Source organism: Mandrillus leucophaeus, unplaced genomic scaffold (genome assembly GCF_000951045.1).
Source record: "Mandrillus leucophaeus isolate KB7577 unplaced genomic scaffold, Mleu.le_1.0 Scaffold166, whole genome shotgun sequence".
Classification (NCBI taxonomy): Eukaryota; Metazoa; Chordata; class Mammalia; order Primates; family Cercopithecidae; genus Mandrillus; species Mandrillus leucophaeus.
Window position 1 is genome coordinate 3,625,563 of NW_012101654.1, and position 9,785 is coordinate 3,635,347.

Sequence of the window (9,785 nt, forward strand, 5' to 3'; positions counted from 1 at the left end):
TTCCATGGCTCTGCTTCACGTCTCCTCCATGCTGAGACCAGGATGATAGAGCAGCCTGTGTCTGGAGTCATCAAGGGAAAGAGAAGGGAAAGAGAATGGTGGCCCCAGTACTGCTTGGAAGGTGCCACGCCTACGTGGCACGTGGCACCTCCTTACACACTTCATTGTCTTATTGCTCTCCAGAGCACATCTTTGGCCATGCCCGAGTTAGCAGGGCAGGGACACTTCACGGTGCTGGGTAATACTACCTAGTACATGCACAGCCTTTTGAAGATTCCCCTTGGTGATTTCATTACAATCTTCATCGCTCTTGGCCTGGCTGTCCCCCTTTCTTGTAAATTATTCTTGAGTTAATAGCCGTTCTTTGAGATGTGGTTAGTCATTTACACTGAAGTCAATGTGAAACCCTTCACAAATGTGGGAACATTTGAATAGTTGAAGCCTGTAGTCTCTGTGGGGAGTTTCCTTAGGAAGGGTGAAACGTTTCACCAGCATCCGCTTGGTCTTTCCTCCAGCTAAAAATGTAAAATGTGGGCATAGAAGAGCTCCTCGGTGTGGTTTTGGGGTGACTTTGCTCCCCGGGTCCCTAGTGATGTGGGAGTAGCCACCAAGGCACGTAAGGCTGGCCACACAGGGTGCAGTGCGTCAGCCTGTGACTGACAGGAAGGGAAGAGAAATACGTCAGTTACTCTAACAAGAAGAATTGACTTCCTTATCTGCAGAGCGGGCTCTGGTCTCTTCTCTTGAAGCAGATGCAAAGGTAGGATGAGAATGCATGACTGGCCGTTGTAGCAGGTCGTTTTAGGAGTGGGGTGCGTAGAGATTATAGTTATTGTAACTTTTCTTAAATTTATGACATTGAAAAGGTAGGAGACAAAACATAATAAATTAGATAAAAGATATCTTGTAATTTTATTGAATAACAATTTAATATTTGAGATAATAATGATTTAAGTGATATGGTGGAAGTAACTTCAGAGTTAATTAAAAACCGAAACAAAACAGTAAAACACTATCCAAAAGCTATATGGTGTGATTTTTTTTTAAAGGGTAGAGTGTCATTTGCTTTCTTCTTTGGTTTGTAAATTCTTATACTTACAGTTTGTTACTGTTTTGCTGTCTCTGAATCGACTTTATTGTTTTAATCACCTGTAATTTCTAGTTTGGAGGTGGAATATCAATATCATTTTGGAATTATAAAAAAGTTAGCTAGGGTCTAATTTAAATTTCTTTTAATTAAACTTCCTTAATCCCTAAATTGCTTGGTAAGAAAGAGACTATGAGAGGAAAATGCACATTAGATATTAAATTAGAATTGGGCTGAGTGTGATGGCTCGCACCTGTAATCCTAGCACTTTGGGAGGCCAAGGTGGGTGGATCCCTTGAGGTCAGGAATTTGAGACCAGCCTGGCCAACAGGGCAAAACCCCATCTCTTAAAAAAAAAAAAATAGACAAAAATTAGCTGAGCGTGGTGGTGGGCACCTGTAATCCCAGCTACTCAGGAGGCTGAGGCACGAGAATCACTTGAACCCAGGAGGCAGAGGTTGCAGTAAGCCAAGGTCCCGCCACTCCAATCCAGCCCGGGCAACAGAGCAAGACTCCATCTCAAAAGAAAGAAATTAGAATTGGTGTAGAAAAGATTATTCTGCCAAGATAGTCGGAGATTCTAATTTCTTAGCTGCTTTGCCTAAATGAAGCATAAGGTTTTGGAGTTAAACAGACCCAGTTTAGAGTGTGAGTTTAGTTAAGTTACTTAATCACTCCAAGACTCACTCTCCTTATCTGTAGAATGGGTACATTTATTTACTTCATAATGTGGTAATAAGGATTAGTAGAGACAATGTATGCAAAGTACCTAAACTATCTGGTTCAGAGTAAGAGCTAAATAAATAGTAGCTGTTGGCACAACAGAAAGCATAACAACAATTGCAAGTAGTACCTAGAAGGATATAATAATATTAATTCTCGGCCAGGCACAGTGGCTCATGCCTGTAATCCCAGCACTTTGGGAGGCTGAGGCAGGTGGATCATGAGGTCAAGAGATCGAGATCATCCTGGCCAACATGGTGAAACCCCGTCTCTACTAAAAAATACAAAAAAATTAGCCGGGTGTGGTGGCACGCGCCTGTAGTCCCAGCTACTAGGGAGGCTGTGGCAGGGGAATTGCTTGAACTCAAGAGGCAGAGGTTGCAGTGGGCTGAGATCATGCCACTGCACTCCAGCCTGGCGACAGAGTGAAACTCCGTCTCAAATAAATAAATAAATAAATAAAATAATAATATTGGCCGGGCGCCGTGGCTCACACCTGTAATCCCAGTACTTTGGGAGGCTGAGACGGGTGGATCACGGGGTCAGGAGATCGAGACCATCCTGGCTAACCCAGTGAAACCCCGTCTCTACTAAAAAAATACAAAAAAACAAGCCGGGCGAGGTGGCGGGCACCTGTAGTCCCAGTTATTCGGGAGGCTGAGGCAGGAGAATGGCGTAAACCTGGAAGACGGAGCTTGCAGTGAGCTGAGATCCGGCCACTGCACTCCAGCCTGGGCGACAGAGCGAGACTCCATCTCAAAAAAAAAAAAATAATAATAATTCTAATGTATTTGCTCTTCCACATGAAGAGGTCAGGTTTAAAGTATGAATGCCATGGCTTCCTATTTCAGTCATGAAGTCCTATTTCTCACTTTAAAGTAACATTTTTTGTTGTTTTTGGGTGGTAAACGTCTCCCCAAATGAGAAAGAATACACGTAATCAGCAGTGAATTGCAGTGACCTTTCAGATAAAGCACCTGTTCGACTTTGTCCTCTCTCAGGTAGGTTTCAAGTTTTATAGATTCAAGCCCACGTATGAGTCTTCTAATGTTTTTTATATGTTTATTTATTTGTATGTATTTGTTTTTATTTTTATTTATTTATTTGAGACGGAGTCTCACTCTGTTGCCCAGGCTGGAGTGCAATGGCATGATCTTGGTTCACTGCAACCTCCGCCTCCCAGGTTCAAGTGATTCTCCTGCCTCAGCCTCCTGAGTAACTGGGATTACAGGTGCCTGCCACCACGCCCAGCTAATTTTTGTATTTTTAGTAGAGATGGAGTTTCACCAGGTTGGCCAGGCTGGTCTCAAACTCCTGACCTCAGGTGATCCACCCACCTCGGCCTCCCAAAGTGTTGGGATTACAGGCGTGAGCCGCCGACCCCAGCCTTTTTATTTATTTATTTATTTATTTATTTATTTATTTACTTTTTGAGATAGAGTCTCACTCTGTCGCCCAGGCTGGAATGCAGTGGCCACAATTTCAGCTCACTGCAAGCTCTGCCTCCTGGGTTCACGCCATTCTCCTGCCTCAGCCTTCTCAGTAGCTGGGACTATAGGTGCCCGCCACCACGCCCAGCTAATTTTTTGTATTTTTACTAGAGATGGGGTTTCACCATGTTAGCCAGGATAGTCTCCATCTCCTGACCTCATGATCCGCCTGTCCGATCCTCCCAAACTGCTGGGATTACAAGCGTGAGCCACCACACCCAGTCTTATTTATTTTTTTGAGATAGAGTCTCCCTATATCACCCAGGCTGGAGTGCAATGGCATCATCTCAGCTCACTGCAACCTCTGCCTCCTGGGTTCAAGCAATTCTCCTGTCTCAGCCTCCTGAGTAGCTGGGATTACAGGCGCCCACCACCACACCCAGCTAACTTTTGTATTTTTAGTAGAGACAAGGTTAGTAGAGACAGGGTTTCACCATGTTGGCCAGGCTGGTCTCAAAACTCCTGACCTCGTGATCCACCCACCTCGGCTTCCCAAAGTGCTGGTATTACGGGCGTGAGCCACTGCACCCAGCTGAGTCTTCTAATGTTAAGTACAGATTTCTGAGGAACCTGAAGCTTATACAACTTGTGGAGACTTTAGGAAAATAAAGAGGGAACCAGGTATAGGGCATCTTGGACCTTGGACAGGGCTGTGCAAATAAGGGATTCTGAAGTTGAGGTGTCATTAGCTTCCCAGAAAACTCGCCTCTGAATAAGTAACAAGATAGACACGAAATTTATAAACACACATCTTCATTTCTGTGTCAGACTTTCTGATGGATATGCATATGTGCTGTCTCATTGTTGCAAAAATGAGTCTTTTAAAAGCCTATGAATAGGGAACTGAGCTGAGAGCTGTTCTTTATTCATCACCTTCCTTTGTGGCTGCCATCAGCTTCCGTGAAGAATCTATGCAAGCGGGCCGGGTGCGGTGGCTCACGCCTGTAGTCCCAGCACTTTGGGAGGCCAAGGCGGGCAGATCACCTGAGGTCAGGAGTTCAAGACCAGCCTGACCACCATGAAGAAACCCTGTCTGTACTAAAAATACAAAATTAGCCGCGCATGGTGGCACATGCCTGTAATGTCAGCTACTCAGGAGGTTGAGGCAGCAGAATCGCTTGAACCCGGGAGGCGGAGGTTTTGGTGAGCCAAGATCGCGCCACCGCACTCCAGCCTGGGTGACAATAGCGAAACTCCGTCTCAGAGAAGAAAAAAAAAAAATCTACGCAAGCAAAAACGTCACGAGGTTTTCGGGTAAAATTTCAAGGACAATGCAGTCACTCAACTTTTCCCCTGCATACGAGGCAGAAAGCGTGGTGGCCGCAAGCTGAAGCTGTGAAACTTCTCAAGGAAATGGCTGTGGTAAACAACACAGGAGTGAGCTGCTTTGAAATGACCTACAGGGCCGTGGCTTGTGGGCTTTGAGAACGTTCTGTAGTTTTCCCTTGAAAGCGTGTGTGGTGAGGACAGTCACGTTCACACGCACTCATGCTGCAGCAGATCTCTGCATTTCCACTCTGGTGACGTTTCCCCGTACCAGGGAGGGCTGAACATTTATTTCCTTTGATCCGATGATTGGCTGCCCAGAGACAATAGATGATTGGATGAAAGAAATAGGGGCCCCTGTCTACGAATAAACAATGTATCTCTTTCCCATCCTCCTCCTCTCTTTTCTTCATCCGCTTTACTTTTCTCGTACTTTTCCCCTTTTACCAGATTTAAAAGCCAAAGTCAAGATTTGCTGTTAGGCTAAGGAAAGCAAGCAGGCATTGTTTCAAACTCCTAGTGCATGGATGACTATTTCAATCCCCTGGAGGAGTTGTCCCACACGTCTCTCCCCGGGAAGCCCTCCCTGGCCCCACCAACCCTCTCTGCTCCTGCGTGGAGTGACTCATGCCTTCTGATCCTTGGGTTTTTGTACTCATCTCACCATGTTATGAGTTATTTGTCTATATGTCCATGTTCTGGCTGGGATGGGCCCTTCTTAAATGCAGAGATTGGGTGTCAGTTGTTTTTAGATCCTTAATATCTGGCACGTGCTTGATACACAGAGGCCAATAAAATCAGTGTTGCACTGACACACTCAATGCCATAACCAAACTGTTTGTCTGGATGCCAAAGTTCCACTGGGATACAGCATGACCGGATAAAGACCAATGGAAACACCTGAACTGAAGTTTTCCCCACAGCTGCCTGCGTCCCTCCCAATCCCAGAACAGTGGCTTAGCTTCCTACTCTTGGGCCTTCCTGAAGGAGAGATGGAACGGTAGAAGGAACCCTTTGAGCCGGGCTTGCTTTGTTCTGGCTGTTGCTCGAGGGCTGTGCCTGGATGACTCAGTGAGTTCCCCAAACAGCCCTATGAAGCAGGGATGGCTCCATGTCACGGAGGAGGAAGGCCAGTCTCCCAGAGATGAAGCAGCTGGCCCGAGAGCACCTGGCTGAGTGCTGGCTGGGTATGAGCCCAGACTGGCTGGCTCCAAAAGTGACCCAGAGACAGGATGACTGAGTGTCGGGAGGAACTTCTCCACGTGACTGTAGGAGAATGTTTCCTTCAGGTGGTGCTGTGGTGTGGGATGTATTCATTTTTAATTGCCAGACAAAATCAGGCGGATCAATGGAGTGCTGTAAAACAAAGACAGGTATCATTACAAAAATGTAGCAAGGGAGTTAGGAGACTGCATCTAGGCTCCGAGCAGGTGAGGACGGTGCCTGACTCAGTGCTTGGGACATCATAAAGAGCATTTAAGATCTTGTTGCACAAATGAGAGAGTGACCGAATAAATATCACCCTGGGAAAATGGACCTGAGAGATTTCATTATTCGAGCTGTGAGATTGTGAATTCCTGCACGAGATGATTAAAATACAATTTCAAAGATTCCTGTTAAATTCTAAAATGACTCCGATTTTTCTATGCTTTTTGGATTTCTGAAGACTGAGGCTTTCTGCAATGAGGACTCACTTGCCCCCTGCCCGTCCTTACTTCCTGCTGTACTTGAATGTAGGCTTCCTGCCCTAGAAAGGAAGTTTGACATTGCAGTAAATCTCCATGTCACAATATTCATCAGGTTTCTCAATTCAAGCAAACATCAAGTGCCTCCTTGCTGGGTGATGGGGGAATCACTGAAATCTGATGTTGTCCCTGGAAGGGAAACACTCAAGACAGAATGAAATCAGGGTCACCATCGAGATATACAAAGTAGAAAGCAGTTAAATTTGAAGGAGCAATGGATTTTGATTGTAAATAAGGAGAAAGTTTCTGAACTAGGTAGCCTGGATCTGGCCCTTGAAGGCTGAAAGTATGAGTGAGGCTGCTCTTACTGTTAGTAGCACGACTGTCAGCGGGCATTTGCTGAGTGTACTTATGAGCTCGGCAGTGTGCTCCAGAGGTCTCCACATGCATCAGCACGTTTCATCGTCACAGCACCTCCATGAAGTGGGTGCTGCACCTCTCCACTTCGTAGATGAGGACATGAAGCCCCAGACGGCTTAAGTAACTTGCCCATCATCAGCTCAACAGCAAATAGGTGGCAGAGGTAGCTACACACCCTCACAGCTGGCCCCAAGCCGTGGTCTCCTGACTGACCCCATCTCTCGCCTCGTTGGGCAGAAGCAAGAGTGGGGCCAACGTGTGGAAATGCAGAGCGCGTGTGGTCAGGGAATGGTCTTGAATGAGTTCAGTATAGGAGTGGCGAGCGTTCTGTGGGAACTGAGGATGGAGGGGGCAAGAGAGCTGGATCGGGAGGTCAGGACTGGGATGCCTGTGCTTTAGAATGTGTCTACGGGAAGGGAGAGCCAGCGTGACTTCACTGGAGAGTGGAAGAGTGACACATTCCCACCTCAGTATCATCACATCTGCCATCTCTCGCCCTAGAGATGCCTTCTCCTCCTTTCCATTCCTCACGCGACTCTGCTCTTCTCCCAGGCCCGGCGGTGGCGTCTCAGCTGGGCAGGTGTCCTGTCCTTTCCTGTCACCTGTCAGTCTTCCTCTTCCTCGTGGTCCATTCAGCAACATCACTGCTGCTCTGGGTGGTTGCATGTGGTGGTTTGCCTGCAAGCAGGTGGGTGCAGCCAGTTCAGGACCCCTGTGACAACTGTTCCCGTTACCCACTTTGTGAGTGTTAAAAATGTCATCCTTGGCCAGGTGTGATGGCTCACGCCTGTAATCCCAACACTTTAGGAGGCCGAGACGGGCAGATTACGAGGTCAGGAGATCGAGACCATCCTGGCTAACACAGTGAAAACCCGTCTCTACTAAAAGTACAAAAAATTAGCCGGTCATGGTGGCACACACCTGTAGTCCCAGCTACTCAGGCGGCTGAGGCAGGAGAATCACTTGAACCCGGGAGGTGGAGGTCGCAGTGAGTGGAGATCGTGCCACTGCACTCCAGCCTGGGTTATAGAGCGAGACTCCCTCTCAAAAAAAAAAAAAAAAAAAAATTCATCTACCTTACTCTGTAAAAGGGCCTGAAGCACAAACCTGGTGTTGTGTGGTGATGGCGGCACAGTGTGGAGAAATGTGCAAACGAATTTTAATAGATTTCACAGAATTCCGTGACTACCTCATGTTCTACTTCAAAATGGCATGAAATCAAAAGCGTTCAAGAGAGAATTATATTTGTTTCATCCATTTTTAAAGACTATGTAAAGTAACTCCATGTGGTTTTTCATTTCTTGCTCGTGTAAGTGACCAGAATTTAAATCTGTAAAGGTGCACTTTTTATTGCTAATGCTGCAAAGTGTTTGGAAGTTATCTCTGACCTTCCTAGTACTTACTATAGGCTCATTCAGCTCACTAATTAACTCCATCTGCCACCCTGAAAACCCTTAGTGGTTGCCGGGTACGGTGGCTCACGCCTGTAATCCCAACACTTTGGGAGACTGAAGCGGGCAGATCAGCTGAGGTCAGGAGTTCAAGACCAGCCTGGCCAACATGGTGAAACCCCATCTCTACTAAAAATACAAAAATTAGCCGGGCGTGGTGGCAGGCGCCTGTAATCCCAGCTACTCGGGAGACTGAGGGAGGAGAATCGCTGGAACCCAGGAGATAGAGGTTGTAGAGAGCCGAGATTACACCACTGTACTCTAGCCAGGGTGGCAGAGCGAGACTCTGGCTAAAAACAAAAAAAACAAAAAAACCCCCAAACAAACAAATAACCAACCCCACTAATGGCTAGGAAAAACTTTATGAAAAAAAACAAAACAAAAAACTTGAAAGACAATTTTAAAATGAGTAAATTGTCACCTACGCATACTTTGTCTTGGAAAAATAGACTATGACTCTGTCTCAAAAAAAAAGAAGTAAAGGGATAGTGAATGATAATATGTACTTGTGTATGTAAACTACATGAGAAGACAAGGTGAAATAGTCAGATGTTTGCATACATCAAATCATATTGAGGACCCTGTCTGCAAATGTGGGCCATCAGTACATGGCATAGTGATTCCAGTACTGTAAGCAATGTTGCCCTCCATGATGTCTTTCTGAAACAATAAAAAATTCTTGTTAAAGTTTGAAATGAAACAAAGTACAGTCTTCCTTCCATTTACATACTAGTTGCCTGCCTTCCTCCCTTCCTTCCTTCCTCCCTCCCTCCTTCCTTCCTTTGACGGAGTCTTGCTCTGTCGCCCCGGCTGGAGTGCAGTGGCGCTCTCTTGGTTCACTGCAAGCTCTGCCTCCTGGGTTCACACCATTCTCCTGCCTCAGCCTCCCAAGTAGCTGGGAATACAGGCGCCCGCCACCACGACTGGCTAATTTTTTGTATTTTTAGTGGAGACGGGGTTTCACCGTGTTACCCAGGATGGTCTCGATTTCCTGACCTCGTGATCTACCCAGCTCGGCCTCCCAAAGTGCTGGGATTACAGGTGTGAGCCACCACGCCCGGCCCACTAGTTGCATTTCTAGAACATTTAGAGTATATCAAAACCCTGCAAAATATACTTTTAAATATGAGTTAAATTGTGTTGTTAGATAATTAAATTTTTTTTTTTGCCTAAATGACTTGTCAACATTTACATGAAAATACAAGACAGTTATTTGTCACTGTGACAATCAAATAGACTCCACACATTCCTAAAGACGGGCGTATGGTACTACCCTTGTTGAAAATCTGTAGTGAGTCCCGGTGAAATGAAGCAACCGTGGTTCAAACATGTTCAATCAAATGTCCAACGCCATCAAGCTGGGGGGACACTAGAGGAACACTGGAAACCAAAGAGAAATGACCTTCCTAGGTTTCTGGTCAATCTTGATGCTACCATAGGATGATGCTCTATGCTATACCTCTTGCATCATTGCAAAAAGTCACCCGTTTTTTGGAGTGGACCTTCCAAAGTTAAACAAAAGAGTACATCGGCCGGGTGTGGTAGCTCATGCCTGTAATCCCAGCACTTTGGGAGGTTGAGGTGGGTGGATCACCTGGAGTCAGGAGTTTGAGACCAACCTGGCCAACATGGTGAAACCCCATCTGTACTAAAAATACAAAAA

The 9,785-nt window shown here is 46.1% G+C and overlaps 1 protein-coding gene across 1 annotated transcript in view; it reads left to right on the forward strand.

The window, feature by feature from the left end:
* Positions 1-2,723: 2,723 nt before the first annotated feature.
* Positions 2,724-9,785, forward strand: part of SYTL3 (synaptotagmin-like 3) — a 135,524-nt gene continuing 128,462 nt past the window's right edge. Inside the window, exon 1 of the mRNA XM_011976432.1 lies at positions 2,724-2,811. The gene's annotated coding sequence lies outside the window, so the exon portion shown is untranslated. The remainder of the gene's footprint in view (positions 2,812-9,785) is intronic.